The following is a 21909-nucleotide window of genomic DNA, read 5'->3' as shown; positions in this document are numbered from 1 at the left end:
AAAGCTGAAAATTAGTCTAGGCCGGAGGGGGGTTTAAGTGCCCAGTATGCAAGTGGTTAAAGTAGAACTATAGGCAAACATTTTTTTTTTCATTTTGGATAGTGTAAGGGAGGGTTATAACCCCTACCAGATTTTTTTTTCCCACCATCTATGTCCCATTGGGGATATTTTCCTTCACTCCCTGTCCCATAACCAAATAGGAAATGGAGGAAATCCCTGAAAATTATGGAAATTCCTTGGGGACCCCCAAGTCACAAGAACTAGCCCTATTGGAAGATTTCTTTCAATGATAATAATATACAGGACAAATGGAGAGGATGAATCTCCCTAACGGGGACACAGACAGCAATAAGAACTGACAGGGGTTCTAATCCATCTCCACTCCATCCAAAACTAAGAAAAAAAGTGTTGTCTTTAGTAATACTTTAAGGTATTGGTTTTAGTATTGGAGTATTTGCAAGTTTCAAGTACTCATGCAAATGCTTAGTATCGGCAACGATACCGGTATCGGCGCAATGCTGGTTCCAACCTCTGTCAGGTTTTTTGCCATCTGTGACCCATTGGGGAAATTTCACTTTACTTCCTGCCCCATAGTCAAAACAGGAAATGAGAGGAAATCCCTCCAAAGTGAGGAAATGAGTGTCAACAATCCAGAAGCTGTATAGAACAGAATAAAGTTTGCCAGGTCAAAAACTTTTTTCTAGTTTTGGACAGTTGGGTTTATACTGCTATAAGGGGCTCACTCTAGGGCTGCCACCTTTTCTTCAAGTCAAACCCGAACACTTTAGCGGCACACGGCAATTTTATAGTATAAACTATACATATATTTTGCTATTAAATAACATTTCTAATCATATGAAGTTAATAACAAGAGTCCCCCTTTACATCAGAGTCCACAGAGTTCCCCTTTTACATCTGAACTTGCAGAGTTCCCTTTCACTGTAAGGGGGGGCTCTGCAGACTCTGATGTAAGGGAGAACTCTGGAGCCTCTACCATAAAGGATGCTAGGGGAACCCTGATAACTCTGATGTATGGAGAGGACTCTGATGTAAGGGGAAACACTGTGGCCTCTGGTGTAAAGGGGAACTCTGATGTAAGGGGTACTCTGAGAACCCTGAATTACCTTAGTGTACTCACTCAGAGGCAGGAGAGAGAAGGAGGAGACTTCAGTCACAGCCAGGGATGGATGGTGAGCTCACTCACCCCTTGGCAGTCAGCACCTCTCATCCAGATGTATCTGAGGCTTCTGGACTTCAAATTTCCAGCCCCAACTTTCCTTTTCTGAGGCACAGCCCTGGGGATTGGAGTGTGGGCAGACACAGAGGGGTAGGGGTGGGGGGGGGAGGTGCAGATCGAGCTCTCTTTCCTCTCCCGTATGTGTGTGTGTTGGGGGGGGGGGGTTGTTAGTGTTGGCTTTGGGCAGTGTGAAAGAGTGTAACAGACACTTAGTTTAGACAACTGCAGCCAGCAACCCTGCTGGGAAGCCATAGTCCAGTCTAAATAATGTGTCCGGGTTTCAGGCAAAACCCGGACACTTGATTCCAAACCTGAACGGTCCGGGTGAATCCTGGACAGGTGGCAACTCTAGCTCACTCCCTGCCCTGCTGACAATGGTTTCCCACCAAACAGGAAGTGAGGGGAAACCTGCAACAAGGACATGCATAGAAATAAAAAACTTGTCATGTACACAATTCCTTGTACAACGTCTTACAATGTCCACATTGTATTATTTTCCCCAAAACAATAACATTTATTGAATCAAAAAAAAGAAATAAAAAACTAACAGAGGTTCTGGCCTTCCTTTATTTTACTCATATAAAGCAGTTTTATTTTTGTCTTAGTTGCTGTTAGAGAGTTTTCCTCACTTCCTGTTTGGTGAAACATTGGCAGCGGGACAGGAAGTGGGTGTCGGTTTCTGTAACTGTGCCCCTAATAACAGTAAAAACCCAACACAGGGTTCTAAACCTTCCCTGCTCTATTCAAAACGAAGTAAAAAGGTTTTGGCTTCACATACAACTTACACAACACAAGGTTGTGTCAGCTGTGGGATCAGATTACATTGTGTAGGCAGGAAATAATGGATGGGAGTTCTGTTCCCCAAGAGCGGGAGTCTCCAAACTATGGCCCTCTAGTTGTTTAGGAACTACAATTCCCATCATCCCTAGTCATGTCTGCGAATGTCCGAGTTTTACAACAATGCCTCATTGGACATGTAGTTCAGCAACAGCTGGAGGTCCATAGTTTGGAGATCCCTGCTCTAGAGTACCTGTTGTCTGTTTTTAGAGAAAACTGGAGCTGATGTACCCTGGAAACTAATATGGCAAACTACACTTTCTGACAACTGTTGGTTTTACAAAGAATTAAGGGGTGAATAGGGGGTTGTACATCAAATATACTTCTCAATATTATGATTTGAGGTCTCGAACAACCAGACTCGGTCTTAGACATATATTAGAAAATGATGGCAGTAAAAGACCAAGTGGTCCAAAAAAGTCCGCCCCTTCTTTTCCCTGCTGGTGACCCTTCTATTGAAAACTAAAGATCTATATATGGGAATCAGGTCCTTCTTCTGGTGATGCATCTAGTAATAAATAAAGATCTATATAGGGGAATCAGGACCTTCTTCCTCCAGTTGGTGACCCCTGTAGTGATAAATAAAAATCTATATAGAGGCTTCAAATTCTCCATCCTCACGTTTATGATCCCTCTAGTGATTACAGATCTATATAGGGGAATCCGGACCTCCTCCCTCCTGCTGGTTATCCCTCTAATGGTAACTAAAGATCTATATAGGGAAATCAGGACCTCCTTCCTCCTACTGGTGACCCCTCTAATGGTAACCAAACATCTATATAGGGGAATCAGAACCTTCTTCTTCCTGCTGGTAGCCCCTCTAATGGTAACTAAAGATCTATATAGGGGAATCAGGACCTCCTTCCTCCTGCTGGTGATCCCTCTAAGTTAACTAAAGATCTATATAGGGGAAACAGTTCCTCCTTCCTTCTGCTGGTGATCCCTCTAATGGTAACTAAAGATCTATATAGGGGAATCAGGACCTCCTTCCTCCTACTGGTGATCCCTCTAATGGTAACTAAAGATCTATATAGGGGAATCAGGACCTCCTTCTTTCTATTGGTGATCCCTCTAATGGTAACTAAAGATCTATATAGGGTAATCAGGACCGCCTTCCTCTTGCTGGTGATCCCTCTAATGTTAACTAAAGATCTATATAGGGGAAACAGTTCCTCCTTCCTTCTGCTGGTGATCCCTCTAATGGTAACTAAACATCTATATAGGGGAATCAGGACCTCCTCCCTCCTGCTGGTGATCCCTCTAATGGTAACTAAAGATCTATATAGGGGAATCAGGACCTCCTTCCTTCTGCTGGTGACCCCTCTAATGGTAACTAAAGATCTATATAGGGGAATCAGGACTGCCTTCCTCCTACCGGTGATCCCTCTAATGGTAACTAAACATCTATATAGGGGAATCAGGACCTCCTTCCTCCTACTGGTGATCCCTCTAATGGTAACTAAACATCTATATAGGGGAATCAGGACCTCCTCCCTCCTACTGGTGATCCCTCTAATGTTAACTAAACATCTATATAGGGGAATCAGAACCTTCTTCTTCCTGCTGGTAGCCCCTCTAATGGTAACTAAAGATCTATATACAGGAATCAGGACCTCCTTCCTCCTGCTGGTGATCCCTCTAAGGTAACTAAAGATCTATATAGGGGAAACAGTTCCTCCTTCCTTCTGCTGGTGATCCCTCTAATGGTAACTAAAGATCTATATAGGGGAATCAGGACCTCCTTCCTCCTACTGATGATCCCTCTAATGGTAATTAAAGATCTATATAGGGGAATCAGGACCTCCCTCCTCCTACTGGTGATCCCTCTAATGGTAATTAAAGATCTATATAGGGGAATCAGGACCTCCTTCCTCTTGCTGGTGATCCCTCTAATGGTAATTAAAGATCTATATAGGGGAATCAGGACCTCCTTCCTCCTACTGATGATCCCTCTAATGGTAATTAAAGATCTATATAGGGGAATCAGGACCTCCTTCCTCCTACTGGTGATCCCTCTAATGGTAATTAAAGATCTATATAGGGGAATCAGGACCTCCTTCCTCCTACTGATGATCCCTCTAATGGTAATTAAAGATCTATATAGGGGAATCAGGACCTCCTTCCTCCTACTGGTGATCCCTCTAATGGTAATTAAAGATCTATATAGGGGAATCAGGACCTCCTTCCTCCTACTGATGATCCCTCTAATGGTAATTAAAGATCTATATAGGGGAATCAGGACCTCCTTCCTCCTACTGTTGATCCCTCTAATGGTAATTAAAGATCTATATAGGGGAATCAGGACCTCCTTCCTCCTACTGGTGATCCCTCTAATGGTAATTAAAGATCTATATAGGGGAATCAGGACCGCCTTCCTCTTGCTGGTGATCCCTCTAATGTTAACTAAAGATCTATATAGGGGAATCAGGACCTCCTTCCTCCTACTGGTGATCCCTCTAATGGTAATTAAAGATCTATATAGGGGAATCAGGACCTCCTTCCTCCTACTGGTGATCCCTCTAATGGTAATTAAAGATCTATATAGGGGAATCAGGACCGCCTTCCTCTTGCTGGTGATCCCTCTAATGTTAACTAAAGATCTATATAGGGGAATCAGGACCTCCTTCCTCTTGCTGGTGATCCCACTAGTAATACACCCCAAAAATCTATTTTCTTTCCCCATGCCAAGCTGATCCATCTGTTCATTTTTCAATCATCTGTAATAAGCACCCTCAGGACCTCTTCCTGCTGGTGACCCCTCTAGTGATATTTAAAGACCTATATAATGGTATCAGGACCTCCTTCCTCATGGTGGCAATCCCTTTAGTAAAAACTAAACATCTATATAGGGGAATCAGGACCTCCTCCTCCGGCTGGTGATCCCTCTAGTGATACACTTCAAAAATCTATTTTCCCCCACTGCCCAGCTACACCATTTGCTCATTTTTCAATATTCTGAAACAAGCACCCCTAAAACTAATTCCTCTGTAGTTCCTTCCGACACTGTACCCCAAATATTGTACTCTATAGGAGAATAATTTACCCTAAGTTAATTATTTTACATGTATTAAAAATGCAAAATAATAATAAAACAAAATATTAAACTTGTTCATAATTAAAGAGTTTTTGTACAACCTTGAACTGAAAAGAAGACACTGTGTTCCATAACATTTGCCAGTCAGTTCTTTACAGAGCTCTTGTGTCAGAATTCAAACACAGCCTATTCCCTGCTCACACACCAACCTACAGCGGCACTGCACAACCGGTTCGATGACATGACTGCAAGGTGTCATGTGACACATATCACAGTGCTTCAGAGCTTTTCTGCACAGGCCGTGCTGTCTTCTGCTATGAGGAATCCAAAGGAGATAGATGAGATTGGGCAGATATTTTACAACAAGTAGGAAGTGTACATGCTGGAGAATCGGACACGATATGCAGGATGAAGGGGAAATAAGGATGATACAATGAGAATGAGAGATGGTAACAAAAGGGTTAAAGGGTAACACATATAATAGTGAGAGGTATTTATTCGATAACTATCCAGGGGAGGACTGGGCTGGTAGGCATTTGCCCTTTGGCTAGTTTACGTAAGATAGCACTTTTGCCTAACAGCACTTGGGTCGTCGGTTCGAATCCCAACCATGGCACTACCTGTCAGGAGTTTGCATGTTCTCCCGATGCCTGCGTGGGTTTCCTCCGTGTACTCCTGTTTCCTCCCACACTCCTAATACATGCTGGTAGGTTAATTGTCCCCTTTCCAACTTGGCCCCTAGTATGTGTATGTATGAATGTGGGTTAGGGACCTTAGATTGTAAGCTCCCCGAGAGCAGGGACTGATGTGAATGTATAAAAAAATTTGTAAAGAACTGCGTAAATTGGTTGTGCTACATACACTCACCGGCCACTTTATTAGGTACACCTTGTTAGTACTGGGTTGGACCCCCTTTTTGCCTTCAGAACCCCCTAATTCTTTGTGGCATAGATTCAACAAGGTGTTGGAATGATAAGATCTTGGTCCATAGTGACATGATAGCATCACGCAGTTGCTGCAGATTTGTCGGCTGCACATCCTTAATGCAAATCTCCCGTTTCACCACATCCCTAAGGTGCTCTATTGGATTGAGATCTGGTGACTGTGGAGGCCATTGGAGTACAGTGACCTCATTGTCCAGTGGTGGGATGATTTGTGATTTGTGACATGGTGCATTATCCTGCTGGAAGGAGCCATCAGAAGATGAGTACAATGTAGTCATAAAGGGATGGACATGGTCAGCAACAATACTCAGGTAGGCTGCAGTGTTTAAACAATGCTCAGGTACTAAGGGGCCCAAATTGTGCAAAGAAAATATCCCCCACATCATTACACCACCACCAGCCTGAACCGTTGATACAAGGTAGGATGGATCCATGCTTTCATGTTGTTTACACCAAATTCTGACCCGACCATCTGAATTTTGCAGCTGAAATTGAGACTCATCAGACCAGGCAACACTTTTCCAATCTTCTATTGTCCAATTTTGGTGAGCCTATACCAGTGTTTCTCAATTCCAGTCCTCAAGGTGCACCAACAGGTCATGTATTAAGGCCCCTTTCACACTGCCATGTGATGGTAGGGGCATCTTGGCGATGGTAGGGGCAGCTGGACTGGATAAGGCCTTAATCTACTTTCTTTGTACTTTCTTTGTCTCTACTTACTACTGTTACTACGTACCCCAGTGGTGGAAGACCAGCAAAGAGAGATCAGGTGCCTGCTGAAGAGCCACAATTGCTATGTAGCGAGCAATAGTTAATAACAAACTTGTAGATCTTAGCTGCTGAAGGTTACTCCTGGGAGAGTATAACATATTAAAACAAACAGCAAGTTTCCTAAAGAGCTTAGATCCACAATTCTCGTCTCAAAAGTTATTAGGGGTGAAGACTAGCAATACTGTAAAGCACACCAATAGCCATGTAAAAGCTTGATGTTTATTGAAGATATTGAAAATAAAGGGTTACTCAATTGCAAGTGCAGAGGTGTGTATCAATGGCGGTTACCTGCATTGTACCTCCACTGGGAACGGTCCGGGATGTGTCCAATTGAATGGCGGGTCTTGGCGATGGTAGGGGCAGCTGGACTGGACAGTCAGTCCTGGCTTTACTGGGTATAGACACAGCAGCAGACTAGCTTCATTTGGCTGTTAGGCGGCTATTATACAGTCCAGCTGCCCCTACCGATGCCAAGATGCCCCTACCATCATGCAGCAGTGTGAAAGGGGCCTTAAAAAATGACCTGTTGGTGCACCTTGAAGACTGGAATTGAGAAACACTGGTATAGGCTCACCAAAATTGGACAATAGAAGATTGGAAAAGTGTTGTCTGGTCTGATGAGTCTCGATTTCAGCTGCAACATTCAGATGGTCGGGTCAGAATTTGACGTAAATAACATGAAAGCACGGATCCATCCTGCCTTGTATCAATGGTTCAGGCTGGTGGTGTAATGGTGTGGGGGATATTTTCTTGGCACACTTTGGGTCCCTTAGTACCAATTGAGCATTGTTTAAACCCCACGGCCTACCTGAGTATTGTTGCTGACCATGTCCATCCCTTTATGACTACAGTGTCCCCATCTTCTGATGGCTCCTTCCAGCAGGATAATGCACCATGTCACATCCAGTCCAGCTGTGCAGCAGCCCCCCTCAGCCCCCCTCAGCCCCCCTAATACTTTACTGAACCCCTTTCGATCCAGCGATGTTGCAGGAGAGTCTCAGCTGCCCAGGACTCTCCCTCCTCATTGGCTGAGATGGCAGTGCGGCGCCCTTGGCTTCCACAAAAGCAGTGAGCCAATGAGTAGGGGGGTTGGGGCTGAACCGTGGCTCTGTGTCGGAATGAACACATTGCTTGCCGTGGGGGCACTCAGCAGGAGGGAGGGGCCAGGAGCGCCAGCGAGGGACCCGAGAAGAGGAGGATCCAGGCTGCTCTGTGCAAAACCACTGCACAGAGCAGGTAAGTATGACATGTTTGTTATTTTTTTAGAAAAAAACAGACTTTAATATCACTTTTAAGAGAAGTATGGAATTGCAAAAACAAACATACATACTCAAATATGAGGACGCAGCATCATGATCACATGACTGCTGATTACTCAGTTCTAGGTCTTCACTGAGTAGAGAGTGGTGACTGTCATTCACGGCTCTCCACTTTCTTCCTCCAGCGCTCACTGGAGCTTTGGGCTGTAGAGAGGGCGGGAGCAGCTGGCTCCGGCCCTCAGTGGCATGCTGAGAGGCTGAGCCAGCTGCTGGTCAGGAATCTGGGCAGATTCTGCTATTATTGTCAATCCCTGCAGAGCTTGGGCGTAAGGCCCTAGGCACACAGTAGGGTGGGACGGACTGCCTGTTTTTGTGACCACTGTGATTGGCTGTCACAGTGGTCACTTGATCAGGAACCTGTCCCGCATGCACCTGATCTTTACTATCTTTGATAGTTCATTCAATGTGCTCTCAGGACAGCAACCTCCGCCAGCAATGGATGCATATGTGTGGGCGTTAAAGCCTACCCTCTTTGCTGTTGCACCCATGCATTACATGGGCGGCAAGAGGTTAAAGTAGATGTAAATACTAACAATACATTTCTTTTACTTGACTCTAAAGCTGGCCATACATTAATCATTTTTTTCGCTCAACCCGTAAAAATGACCCACCTGTACAACCAGCCTGCCCATACACTGATTGCAATTTAGCTGGCCCCTGCTGAACCGGCCAAATTTCAATCCATGTATGGCCACCCATATAGTTTGTTAACTATACCATTGAATTTTGTTGCATCTGTTCAACATTTGCAAAAAAAAAAAATGTTCACCGTGTAATAACTTCCTGTGCTATCCTCCTCTGCGGACAATTATCAGTTAGCACAATTTCCCAGCTATCGCCATTGACTGAAAAACACTCCTCTCCCATGGTGAGGGGGAGGTGTTATATAGTTTTAATACCCTCCCTTGCTAGGGTGACAATGCTGCACTTCCCAGGATACAGTACAGTTGTCACCCTGGAACAGGAAGGGTGTTCCTGGCAGGATCACTCTGTGAGAATAAAAAGAAAAAAAGTGTGAAAAAAGAAAACAAATGCAGTTATCGCATATGAGGAAAAGTAAGCTGCAACCAGGTCCGTAACAAAGGGGTGGGCAGGAGGGACGGCTGCCCTGGGCACTGTGGTATCATGTGAGGTGGGGGGGGGCACCACGAGATTGGGGGAGGGGATTTGTGTTGGGAGGGTGAATTTGGGGGGCAGCAGGAAATAAGGATTGTTCTAGAAAGGGGAATTTGAGTTGGTGTGCTAGGAGTGGTGATTTAAGGGGATTTGTGTTGGGAGGGGGGATGGGGAAAATAATTTGTGCTAGGAGGGGGCTTTGGGGAGCTTGTGCTAGAAGAGGTGATATGGTAGAGGAGGGGTAGGGGAAATATTTTTGGGGGGTGAATTTGTGCTAGTAGGGGTGATTGGGGGGGGGGGATTCATGCTAGGAGGAGGAGGGATGGGGGGGAATTCATGTTGGAAGGGGAGATTTGGAGTGGGGGGGGGGACATGTGTACTCAGTGGGGAAATTTGAGGGGTAGAGGATTTGTGCTTGGAGTGATGATTTTTTTTTTGGGTTGAGCGCATCTGTGCTGGGGGGATTTGGGGGATGTGGGAGGGAGGCAAAGATTTGTGCTGGGGGGAGGGGGGATTTCACCAGGGGGTTGATTTGTACTGGGAGGAGGGGGGATTTATGCTTAGGGGTAAGCATGCAGATTAGTGCTCTTTTGTTTTTTTTGGGGGGGGTGGATTTTTGCTGTCAAATATTGCTCATACAGTATCTCACAAAAGTGAGTACACCCCTCACATTTTTGTAAATATTTTATTATATCTTTTCATGTGACAACACTGAAGAAATGACACTTTGCTACAATGTAAAGTAGTGAGTGTACAGCTTGTATAACAGTGTAAATTTGCTGTCCCCTCAAAATAACTCAACACATAGTCATTAATGTCTAAACCGCTGGCAACAAAAGTGAGTACACCCCTAAGTGAAAATGTCCAAATTGGGCCCAATTAGCCATTTTCCCTCCCCGGTGTCATGTGACTCATTAGTGTTACAAGTCTCAAGTGTGAATGGGGAGCAGGTGTGTTAAATTTGGTGTTATCTCTCTCATACATGGCACCTCATGGCAAAGAACTCTCTGAGGATCTGAAAAAAAAAATTGTTGCTCTACATAAAGATGGCCTAGGCTATAAGAAGATTGCCAAGAACCTGAAACTGAGCTGCAGCACGGTGGCCAAGACCATACAGTGGTTTAACAGGACAGGTTCCACTCAGAACAGGCCTCACCATGGTCAATCAAAGAAGTTGAGTGCACGTGCTCAGCGTCATATCCAGAGGTTGTCTTTGGGAAATAGACATATGAGTGCTGCCAGCATTGCTGCAGAGGTTGAAGGGGTGGGGGCTCAGCCTGTCAGTGCTCAGACCATACGCCGCACACTGCATCAAATTGGTCTGCAGGGCTGTCGTCCCAGAAGGAAGCCTCTTCTAAAGATGATGCACAAGAAAGCCTGCAAACAATTTGCTGAAGACAAGCAGACTAAGGACATGGATTACTGGAACCATGTCCTGTAGTCTGACCAGACCAAGATAAACTGGTTCAGATAGTATCAAGAGTGTGTGGCGACAACCAGGTGAGGAGTACAAAGACAAGTGTGTCTTGCCTACAGTCAGGCATGGTGGTGGGAGTGTCATGGTCTGGGGCTGCATAAGTGCTGCCGGCACTGGGGAGATACAGTTCATTGAGGGAACCATGAATGCCAACATGTACTGTGACATACTGAAGCAGAGCATGATCTCCTCCCTTCGGAGACTGGGCCGCAGGGCAGTATTCCAACATGATAACGACCCCAAACACACCTCCAAGATGACCACTCTAGACCTAAACCCTATTGAGCATCTGTGGGGCATTCTCAAATGGAAGGTGGAGGAGCGCAAGGTCTCTAACATCCACCAGCTCAGTGATGTCGTCATGGAGGAGTGGAAGAGGACTCCAGTGGCAACCTGTGAAGCTCTGGTGAACTCCATGCCCAAGAGGGTTAAGGCAGTGCTGGAAAATAATGGTGGCCACACAAAATATTGACACTTTGGGCCCAATTTGGACATTTTCACTTAGGGGTGTACTCACTTTTGTTGCCAGCAGTTTAGACATTAATGGCTGTGTGTTGAGTTATTTTGAGGGGACAGCAAATTTACACTGTTATACAAGCTGTACACTCACTACTTTACATTGTAGCAAAGTGTCATTTCTTCAGTGTTGTCACATGAAAAGATATAATAAAATAATAAAATGTGAGGGGTGTACTCACTTTTGAGATACTGTACATCTTGGGGGGGGGGGGGGGTGCGCAATTTGGCATGTTCGCCCTGGGCTCTGGATGATCTTGTCCCACCACTGTCTGCAGCACTTATTTTTTTGTTCTTGGGTACAGATACATTTCAATGTATAACCATGCCCCAGTCAATTCACCATTTTTTAAAGCAGATCATTTTGTTTTTTAGCCATGTCACATTTTGGATCATTTTGGTAAAAGTCAGCAGTGGTCAATAGCAAAAGGCCAGCCAAATAAAGAAAATCTAAAAGGCTGGACGGCCCTTCTTTTTATACAGCCCATTTGGAACTTGCATAAAAGAACATGCCACAGCAAGGTTCATTCACTAAAGGGAAATAGGCTGTTCACTTTGCAGGAGAAGTTGCACTTCACAAAATTATTTTCCCTAGAGCTTGCTAAAAACAATGAAGCTTCACTTTCCAAATAATCCCCAATCACGTAAAAGGAAACAAAAAAAATGCATTTTTTTCTTGTACATGATTGGATGATGGAAATCAGCAGAGCTTCACTCTATTCACTAAGCTCTGGGGATAATTGCCTCGCAGAGTGAAACTTCACTTGCAAAGTGAACAGTATATTTGTCTTTAGTAAATCAACCCCCTATATGTTTTGGGGGGTCTTTAGTGAGTTTTTACAGCCATAAGGATTTGATTTACTAAAGGCAAATAGGCTGTTCAGGGGAAGTTGCACTTCAGAAAGGAATTTTCCCTAGAGCTTGCTGAGTGCAATTCACATTCACTCTCCAAATATTACCCAATCACGTGCAAGGAAAATGAAAAACAAACAAACAAACAAAAAAACAGCATTTTTTTCTTGCACAAGATTGGATGATGGAAGTCGGCAGAGCTTCAGCCCATTCACTAAGCTCTGGGGAAAATTGCCTAGTGAGGTGCAACTTCCATTGCAAAGTGAAGAGTCTATTTGCTTTTAGTAAATCAACCCCATATATGTTTTGGGGGGTCTTTAGTGAGTTTTTACATCCACAGGGATTTGATTTACTAAAGGCAAATAGGCTGTTCACTTTGCAAGGAAAGTTGAACTTTGCAAGAGAATTGCCCTAGTTCTTAGTAAATGTGATCAAGCTTCACTTTCCAAATAATCCCCAATCACGTGCAAGGAAACAAAAGAATAAAAAAACTGCATTTTTTTTCTTGCACATGATTGGACGATGGAAGTCAGCAGAGCTTCACCCCATTCATTAAGCTCTGAGGATAATTTCCTAGCAAATTGCAACTTTACTTGCAAAGTGAACAGTCTATTTGTCTTTAGTAAATCCACCCCTATATGTTTTTGGGGGTATTTAGTGCATTTTTACATCCATCAGGCTGGGTTCACACTAGTGTGATGCCAGACATCGCATGTGATTTGCACCGCATTGCTGTGCACACTACATGTGATTTCTGTGCCATACCAATTCAGCCATACAAACTGTCTGGCTGAAATCGCACCGTATTTGCACCAAAATGGTGAAGGACCCTTTTTTTTGGTCTGCAATGAAATCAGGTCGCAAGTTCACACCCATTCGATCCGATTCCTGTCTGATTTCACAGTTCGCACTGCGATCTGCAAACCGACCTGGGGGTGTCATTATCTTTACATTGACACCCGCAACGGTTCGCAGAGAGCAGTGTGAACTGCCTGCGAGTGAGATGTGATGCGGGAACCCGCACTGGAATCGCCCTGATTCCCGCATCGCACAAGTGTGAACCCAGCCTAAGCATTCGATTTACTAAAGGCACATAGGCTGTTCACCTTGCAGGGGAAGTTGCACTTTGCAAGGGGTATTTCCCCAGAGCTTAGCGAATGTGGTGAAGGTCGGCTGACTTCCATCATCCAATCACGTACAAGCAAAAATGCTTCTTTTTTTGCATGTGATTGGGTAGTCTTTACAAAGTGAAATTTCTCGCATTCACTAAGTTATGGGGAATACAGTCAACCCCCCGCAAAGTCGCAGTTCAGAGTTCGCCGCGTCAGTCATTTGCGTATATTTTTTTCCCCAGCCTAGCATTCCCGCATCAAGACGACCTGTCAGCTTGACAAGTCGCACTCCACGCAATATTTATTTTTATTTATTTCAGGTACTTATATAGCGCCGACAATTTACGCAGCGCTTTTACATATACATTGTACATTCACATCAGTCCCTGCTCTCAAGGAGCTTACAATCTAAGGTCCCTAACCCACATTCATACATACTAGGGACAATTTAGACAGGACAATGGAAAGGTTCTAATAGGAGTAACGCAAGTCGCTCCGACTTAGAAAAAGGTTCCTGTACTACTTGGGGGCGACTTCGGAGCGTCTTGCATTGACTTCTATACAGAAGTCGTTTTCCAAGCCGCGCTGTACGGGGCGGCTTCAGAGTCGGACAGGAGTCAGGCGACTTTGAAGCCGCCCATGTGGGAACCATTTATAGGCATTTTTTTTTTTTTTACCACATCCAAAATTTGCGAATTTTCACAATTCGCAGGTGCTCAAAGAACCAAACCCCTCCCGTGAATTTCAGGGGTCGACTGTATTCCCTTACAAAGTGAACAGTCTATTTGCCTTTAGTGAATGAACCCCAGCATGACATGATTTCTTTTGTTGTTTTCAAGGGCAGGTTGGGATCCTCCATGTATTTTGTCCCTGTTTTTAATAAATATGGCGTATTACGGTTTACACTCAGGGGATCCATGATCTTGAAGGAGATGAACTCCTGAGTGCAAGAAAAAAAAAAAAAAAAAGGAAGATTGTGGGGGGGATGGAGGAAGAATGACATCAGGGGCCATCAGAGGATATAAAAAAAAAAGTCTCCAATGAAGAATTCGAAGCACGTCTGTGTCTGTCAGGGCGCCCAGGCCAGGACCACGCCTCTGATCCTGCAATCTGGACCCATAAAAGGCAGCAGTGACATCCTGAGCCAGAGAGGGGGGGGTGGGGGAGGCCTCTGTGTGCGCATTTCACAAGCAGCAGAGCAGGAAACAGGCTCTCTGCAACTAATACACAACCAGCAACCCTGTACTGTGTGTGCGCCATGACCTCCTGCTCTACATGCCTTCCCTATGCCCTTTTCTCCTTTTATAAGTTAAAAAAACTGCCAGCTGTCATTAAAATATCATAAAGAGTGGGTGAAATATACCCACATCATGGATCGAAAATGCCTGCTACTGGTTAAAGCTAGGTTCATGCTGTAAAATGCGGGCAACTGTCAAAGTCAGCTTTGGCATGGAGCGGCACAACGCGCATCTCAGCGCGTTGAATTATTACTTTGTTGTTGTTTGTTTTTTTTTAACTTTATTTAAATGCCACAATTTAAATCATGATTTAAAGGATAAGGAATAAAAAAAAATGCAGTGCTGAGAGAATATAGCACCCCCAAAGGTAACCTGTGGGGTGGATATTCACTGGTGGTATATATAATATATACCGTGAATTTACACTAACACAGCTCCCAACTGTCCCTGATTTCGAGGGACTGTCCCTGATTTGGAGAAATGTCCCTCTGTCCCTCATTCCTCCTCATTTGTCCCCCATTTTGATCTGATCTGTATGGATGTATATAAAATGCACTTTTTATCTATCAAAAAGTGTTTTCCAGTGCTAAACCTTTCATCCAATTTCTAAATTGCTGCATTTGTAAATTCCAAAAGCCAATATTAAGGAATAGTAGTGGTAAAAATCAGGGACAGTCCATCGAAATCAGGGACAGTTGGGAGCTGTGTTAGTGTATATTCACGGTATATATTATATATACCACCAGTGAATATCCACCCCAGAGGTTACCCAATCTTGTTTTTTTGTACAATTCTCCTTTAAGGGGGGTGTGGTAGGGGGTGTGTCCTATGCCTGCATACTTTTGCTGATAGGTGTCCCTCATTCCCATCTCAAAAAGTTGGGAAGTGTGCACTAATAAATAACAATAAAAGTGCTCGGTGCATAAATAACAATAAAAGTGCTCGGTGCATAAATAACAATAAAAGTGCTCGGTGCATAAATAACAATAAAAGTGCTCGGTGCATAAATAATAATAAAAGTGCTAGGTGCATAAATAACAATAAAAGTGCTAGGTGCATAAATAACAATAAAAGTGCTAGGTGCATAAATAACAATAAAAGTGCTAGGTGCATAAATAACAATAAAAGTGCTCAGTGCATAAATAACAATAAAAGTGCTAGGTGCATAAATAACAATAAAAGTGCTCGGTGCATAAATAATAATAAAAGTGCTAGGTGCATAAATAACAATAAAAGTGCTAGGTGCATAAATAACAATAAAAGTGCTAGGTGCATAAATAACAATAAAAGTGCTCAGTGCATAAATAACAATAAAAGCGCTCAGTGCATAAATAACAATAAAAGTGCTCAGTGCATAAATAACAATAAAAGTGCTCGGTGCATAAATAACAATAAAAGTGCTCAGTGCATAAATAACAATAAAAGTGCTAGGTGCATAAATAACAATAAAAGTGCTAGGTGCATAAATAACAATAAAAGTGCTCAGTGCATAAATAACAATAAAAGTGCTCGGTGCATAAATAACATTAAAAGTGCTAGGTGCATAAATAACAATAAAAGTGCTCGGTGCATAAATAACAATAAAAGTGCTCGGTGCATAAATAGAGACACAGGGTAAGCTCATATTTTCCTGACACAATCATATAGAATGCATATAGCCCATAGAATGATTACACATGAATGTTAATCAGTATCACAATGTGTCTATAATGAACATAGAAAAAGTCCATGGAGACATCTAATGAAAGGTATATAGTCTTTTAAAGATAGTTATAAAAATGTAATCGTTCTTGTGAAAAAAGATGGTAAAGATGCATTGTAGGGAGTGAGTTCCACACACGGCAATCTGGGATGTGCATCCAACACTGGGGGGGGGGGGGATGGGTACTCATACCCCAAAATGTGGACACACTCGCCAGTGGCGGTGGGTCAATCGAGCATGAAACGATCTTCCAAAACGAACTCTCCACCCAGGACTCCTACAGATAAGATGGTGTATATCTGCATCCATGTCCAAAAGGGTCGGTGATAAGTTGTCACAATAAGGGCTCCAGCAGGTGAATGTTTGTTGTCCACATGAGTCACAGGAAAAAAGAAAAAACGTAAAATGTAATCAAATAAAATAGGTAAAAAAGGTACAAAACATCATTCAAGATGTGTGCATAGCGTGATCACAAGATCAAATAAAAGAAGTGTGGTATATAGAGCCGAGCAGGGGTTGTAAAGGTTCGGGGTTTTTAAAAAAAACAAAAAAAAACAAACATGTCATACTTACCTCCGCTGTGCAGTTGGTTTTGCACAGAGTGGTCCCGATCCTCCTCTTCTGGGGTCCCTCAGCGGTGATCCTGGCTCCTCCTCTTCTCGAGTGCCCTGCTGGAGAAGCGCTCTCCTTTGTGGACACCTGTGCGGGCGCGCTCCCGTGTCCTGCTTCTTCATCTATTCACACAGAAAGCAGGACTCAGCGCTGCGCTGTATACTAGCTCATCATGCCTTTGCCTTGCAGGGTTTTTTTTTTTTTTTTTTAATGTGCGGGTATACAACCGCTTTAAGGTGAAAAACGGCAAGGGTTTACAACCCCTTTAAATCACTAGTAAGGCCCCTTTCACACTGAACACTGCCCCGCACTAGCAGTGAAAGAAGGGGTTAACAAGGGGTTAAAAGTTCAATGGGCAGGGCGTTTTGGGAGCCGTGTATATACGGCTCCCGCACCGCCCCAAAGATGCTGCTTGCAGGACTTTTTTTCCCATCCTGCAAGCGCACCGCCCCGGTGTGAAAGCACTCAGGCTTTCGCACTGGGGTGGCTTGAGAGGCGTGTTACAGGCGCTATTTTTAGCGCTAAAACGCCTGAAAAGCGCCTCAGTGTGAAAGTGGCCTAAAAAGGCTTGATTTCAATCAACTCGATTTAAATCATAATTTTTAAAGAGCAACTGTCATCTCTGTCCCGCAGTGGCTCCTCCTCTGATCCGCTGTTGACTCACCGACAGTCCCATTCACTTTAATAGGACAGCTGGTGATGCGGCAGTGACACAACAAGGTGAGGGATGTGGCGGCAGCAGTGGATGCCCGCTAACAGGCGCTGCCATGATAGATCTGAAATGACAGGTGCTCTTGAAATGTATTGACGTATTCTTGATGGTGGTTATAATCTTTAATATTTGCCAACAAAAAGGTTTCCTATTTAGAATAATAAGCTGTCAGGTTGGTAAAACCGATTCAATCATACAGTTTGTAGTGTACATAGATTTGCAAAACAATGGGATAAAGGAATATTCCTGAACTTTGTTGTATCTCATGGTTACTGTGAAATTGTGTGAATGCATCAATGCAGTGCATGTTATCTCAGCTTGGATTCATTGAATGAGTTTACCAAAAATGTAAATATTGCAGAATATACAGCCTCATGCTACATACCTAAGCTCCCTTTCACACTGAATAAACGAAATTATTAATGTATCTTAAATAGAAAACTATCTTTAGATAGATTTTTACTCCAAAAGCATTTTTTTAAAATAAGTTTAATAAAAATTAAAAAAAAAATCAGACTTAAATGAACAAAATTACATTTTTCTTCTTTTAACCACTTCCGGACCGCCACGCGCCGATATACGTCCTAACTTTGAAGAGGAATATCGTTGTTATGGCAGAGGCTAGCTACCATAACCCCAGTATCCTCTTTTTCGGCCGGCGGTCTGGTTTCCAATAATAGTGGTCTCTGCAGCTGATTCGCTTTTATCGGCGGTGGGAGAGGGGCCCTCCCACTGCACTCCGGTGCCCTCCGCCGCTTACCGGAGCCGTCGGCAGCGGCAGAGGAGATCGGATCCTCTCCCTTGCTGGGTATGGAGACGAGTGAGGGGAAGATGGCCCCCACCCGTCTCTATACCATCTTTTTTTTTATTATTGCATTTTAGTGTAAATATGAGATCTGAGGTCTTTTTGACCCCAGATCTCATATTTAAGAGGTTGTAATAGGAATAAAAGTGAAACAATTTGTTTAAAAAAAATAACAGTGTAAAAATAAAAAATAAAAGGTAAAATAAATAAGAAAACGTTTTTTTAAATGTGCCCCGTCCCGCCAAGCTTGGATGCAGAAGCGAACGCATATGTGAGTAGCGCTCGCATATGAAAACGGTGTTCAAGACCTCCTCTGTAACTCAAAACATGCAACCTGTAGAATTTTTTAAACGTCGCCTATGGAGATTTTTAAGGGTAAAAGTTTGTCGCCATTACACGAGCGGGCGCAATTTTGAAGAGTGACATGTTGGGTATCAATTTACTTGGCATAACATTATCTTTCACAATATAAAGAAAAAAAAGGGCTAACTTTACTGTTGTCTTATTTTTTAATTAAAAAAAAAGAGTATTTTTCCCAAAAAAAGTGCGCTTGTAAGACCGCTGCGCAAATACGGTGTGACAGAAAGTATTGAAACGACCGCCATTTTATTCTCTAGGGTGTTAGAAAAAAAATGTATAATGTTTGGGGGTTCTAAGTAATCTTCTAGCAAAAAAAAAACTGTTTTTAACTTGTAAACAACAAATCTCAAAAAGAGGCTCGGTCCTTAAGTGGTTAAATTTTTTTTTAAATCATTGATTTCTATCCACCTTGCCACATAGTGATACTTGATTTATGTCTATACGCAGGAGCACAGTGCATTGCGCTGCTGTGCGGCAATATGTGGTGCCATCTAGTGCACTGTAGACAAATGCAGACATGCAACATTTTTCAGCTCTGTACCTAGGGCCACATTTAGACCTTCGGGGGCCCGGGGCACTTCAGGTTGGGGGGGGGCCTCATACAGAGTTGGTTTACATTCTGAAAGACAGTCACACATTTTCAAGATGCATGACACAACGTCATTCTGAAATCATGCATGCACACACACACGCACTCATAGGCGACCTTTTTTATGTGGGGTACATACTACAAGTAAATAGGGCGAACGATCCTGCGATTTTCCTCGTTTCACAGCAAATCGGAAGAAAATTTGTACGAAAATTCTCGTACGACAAAGGCTTTTTTTTTTTGTTGTTTATTGTTTCTGCTCATGCGCAGTCTTTTGTTTCTGATTCCTCTCACCCGAAAATCGTCCGAAACCGGTACATATTAAGGTGAAAATTGTTCAATCTGTTCCCGTATGAGAAAAATTTTGGAGCTTGTCCCTTCAAAAATTTTTAGAAGGTCGAAATCAGGTGTAGAAAGTCGTGTACACACTAAAAATCGTGCGAAAGTTCTTTGGATGAAAATTCTCACCCAATTTTCTTATACCACGTTTCTCCGAAAATAAGACCTAGCGTTGTTTTTCAGGAGGGCTGCAATATAAGCCCTACCCCGAAAATAAGCCCTAGTTTAAAATGCTTGTAAAATCCTACAACCCACTCTATTACAGTAATATATAATGTACAATGTGTGTGTTTCTGTAATATAATTGCAGGGAAGAGAGCTCAAGCGGTTCACAGAAGCGCAGAGTGGCGCTATAACAAAGGTATTTGGCACAATTATATTACAGAAACACACATTGTACATAAAGACGGCACTAAAGACCAGTATTAATTTTGAAGTCAAATTTCAATTCAGTTTTAGTCTAATGCCCCGTACACACGGTCGGACTTTGTTCGGACATTCCGACAACAAAATCCTAGGATTTTTTCCGACGGATGTTGGCTCAATCTTGTCTTCCATACACACGGTCACACAAAGTTGTCGGAAAATCCAATCGTTCTGAACGCGGTGACGTAAAACACGTACGTCGGGACTATAAACGGGGCAGTGGCCAATAGCTTTCATCTCTTTATTTATTCTGAGCATGCGTGGCACTTTGTCCGTCGGATTTGTGTACACACGATCAGAATTTCCGACAACGGATTTTGTTGTCGGAAAATTTTATATCCTGCTCTCAAACTTTGTCTTTCGGAAAATCCGATGGAAAATGTGTGATGGAGCCTACACACGGTCGGAATTTCCGACAACAAGGTCCTATCACACATTTTCCATCGGAAAATCCGACCGTGTGTACAGGGCATTAGTCTTTTGACTAAAATGGCATTTTAGTTTTAGTCGTATTTTAGTCATCTCAGTTGTTTTAGTTTTAGTCGTAGTTTAGTTGACTAAAATAATATTCATTTAGTCGACTAAAATGTTTTAGTCGTTTTAGTCGATTAAATTAACACTGCCCCGCACCAGTACATAGAAAATAATTATTTTGCCCGGGTACATTTACCCAGTCTGAATGATGGGGGGGACATTGGGGTAGATTCCAGGACACCTGGGGCAATCATAACTTTATCTGAGTTTATGTGGTTGTTTTGCTTATAAATGTAGTATAACCACTTCACCCTCACAGACAGATGAGATGTTGTGACGCTATTGTGCTCCTTCCTATTGTATGTCCTGTTACCATTTCAGTATCTTGAATGGTAATTTGGTGAATTACTAATAAAGGTGTTTCTCTGCCTACCATATCTGTGTCGATGGAGGAATCTGTTCGCCTATTTTCTTCAGCAAATGAAAATAAGATTAAGCTGGTTCAGCAGAGATTAAAATTCAGCTGGTTCAGAAGGGAAAATGCTTTAAAGGAGCACAATCTATTTTTTTTGGGGGGGGGGTTAACAAACGCTTTAACAGTGTATGACCATCTTTAGAGACGTTAGCTAAAAAACAACTGTAGCTAGTGTGCACTGTGCATGGTCACATCATTATCCCTGATAGTACTTGTTCATGTTTGTTGGTGGCCAGATCTGAGATTTGTCCTTTTGCGCTTGCAACTGAATTTGATCAATCTGGACATTCAGCACAAAGTGAAAATTTAAGCTGGCCATACATGGTTCGATTTTTATGCAAACGTTTGTAGAAAAATTGTTTGTCGGAACGTCCTTTCTTGTCATTAATAGGGTGTCAGGGCCGGGCTCAGCCCTTCCTTCTCAAAGCTGGCCACTCAGCTGTCGGCTAATTGCCAGCTCCTATCGCTCCACAGTGACTCACCTGTTGATGATCCTGCTCGTCAGTCCTGCCTACTTAAGCCGTCCAGTCCAGATGATCTCTGCCTTCGCCTTGGTCACATCTCTAGAGACGCTCTTCTGTATTCCTGTTAAAGACTTGCTTGGCTGACATTCCTTCTGGCTCCAGATTCTGCTTGCTGTGCTACTACGCTCATCTCTGGCACCCTGACGTTTTCGCTTGTCTGACTATCTGTTCTGGTTCCTGAACTCTGGCTGTGTTTTGACTACGTTTACTCTGTTTACCTTTTTTTATTATTATTAAACAAGTGAGATTTAACTGTACTTCTGTCTCAGTCTGATTCATGGTTTCTGACATAGGGGTTGATTTACTATAGACAAATAGACTGTGCACTTTACAAGTTCAGTTGCTTTAGAGCTTAGCAAATGAAGGGAAGCTCTGCTGACTTCCATCATCCAATCATGTGCAAGCAAAAAATTTAGTTTTGTTTTTTTTTAATACTTC

The 21909-nt window shown here is 43.1% G+C and overlaps 1 long non-coding RNA gene across 1 annotated transcript; it reads left to right on the top strand.

Moving 5' to 3' along the window:
• Positions 1 to 5380: 5380 nt before the first annotated feature.
• On the top strand, positions 5381 to 21728 carry LOC141107163 (uncharacterized). The gene is made up of 2 exons (XR_012235802.1): positions 5381 to 5557; positions 21339 to 21728. It is a non-coding gene; the product is annotated as an uncharacterized lncRNA (long non-coding RNA).
• Positions 21729 to 21909: the final 181 nt, after the last annotated feature.

This window comes from Aquarana catesbeiana, linkage group LG09 (genome assembly GCF_042186555.1).
Source record: "Aquarana catesbeiana isolate 2022-GZ linkage group LG09, ASM4218655v1, whole genome shotgun sequence".
Taxonomy (NCBI): domain Eukaryota; kingdom Metazoa; phylum Chordata; class Amphibia; order Anura; family Ranidae; genus Aquarana; species Aquarana catesbeiana.
Note: the sequence above shows the minus strand (reverse complement) of the source record. Positions and strands in the feature narration are given on the sequence as shown.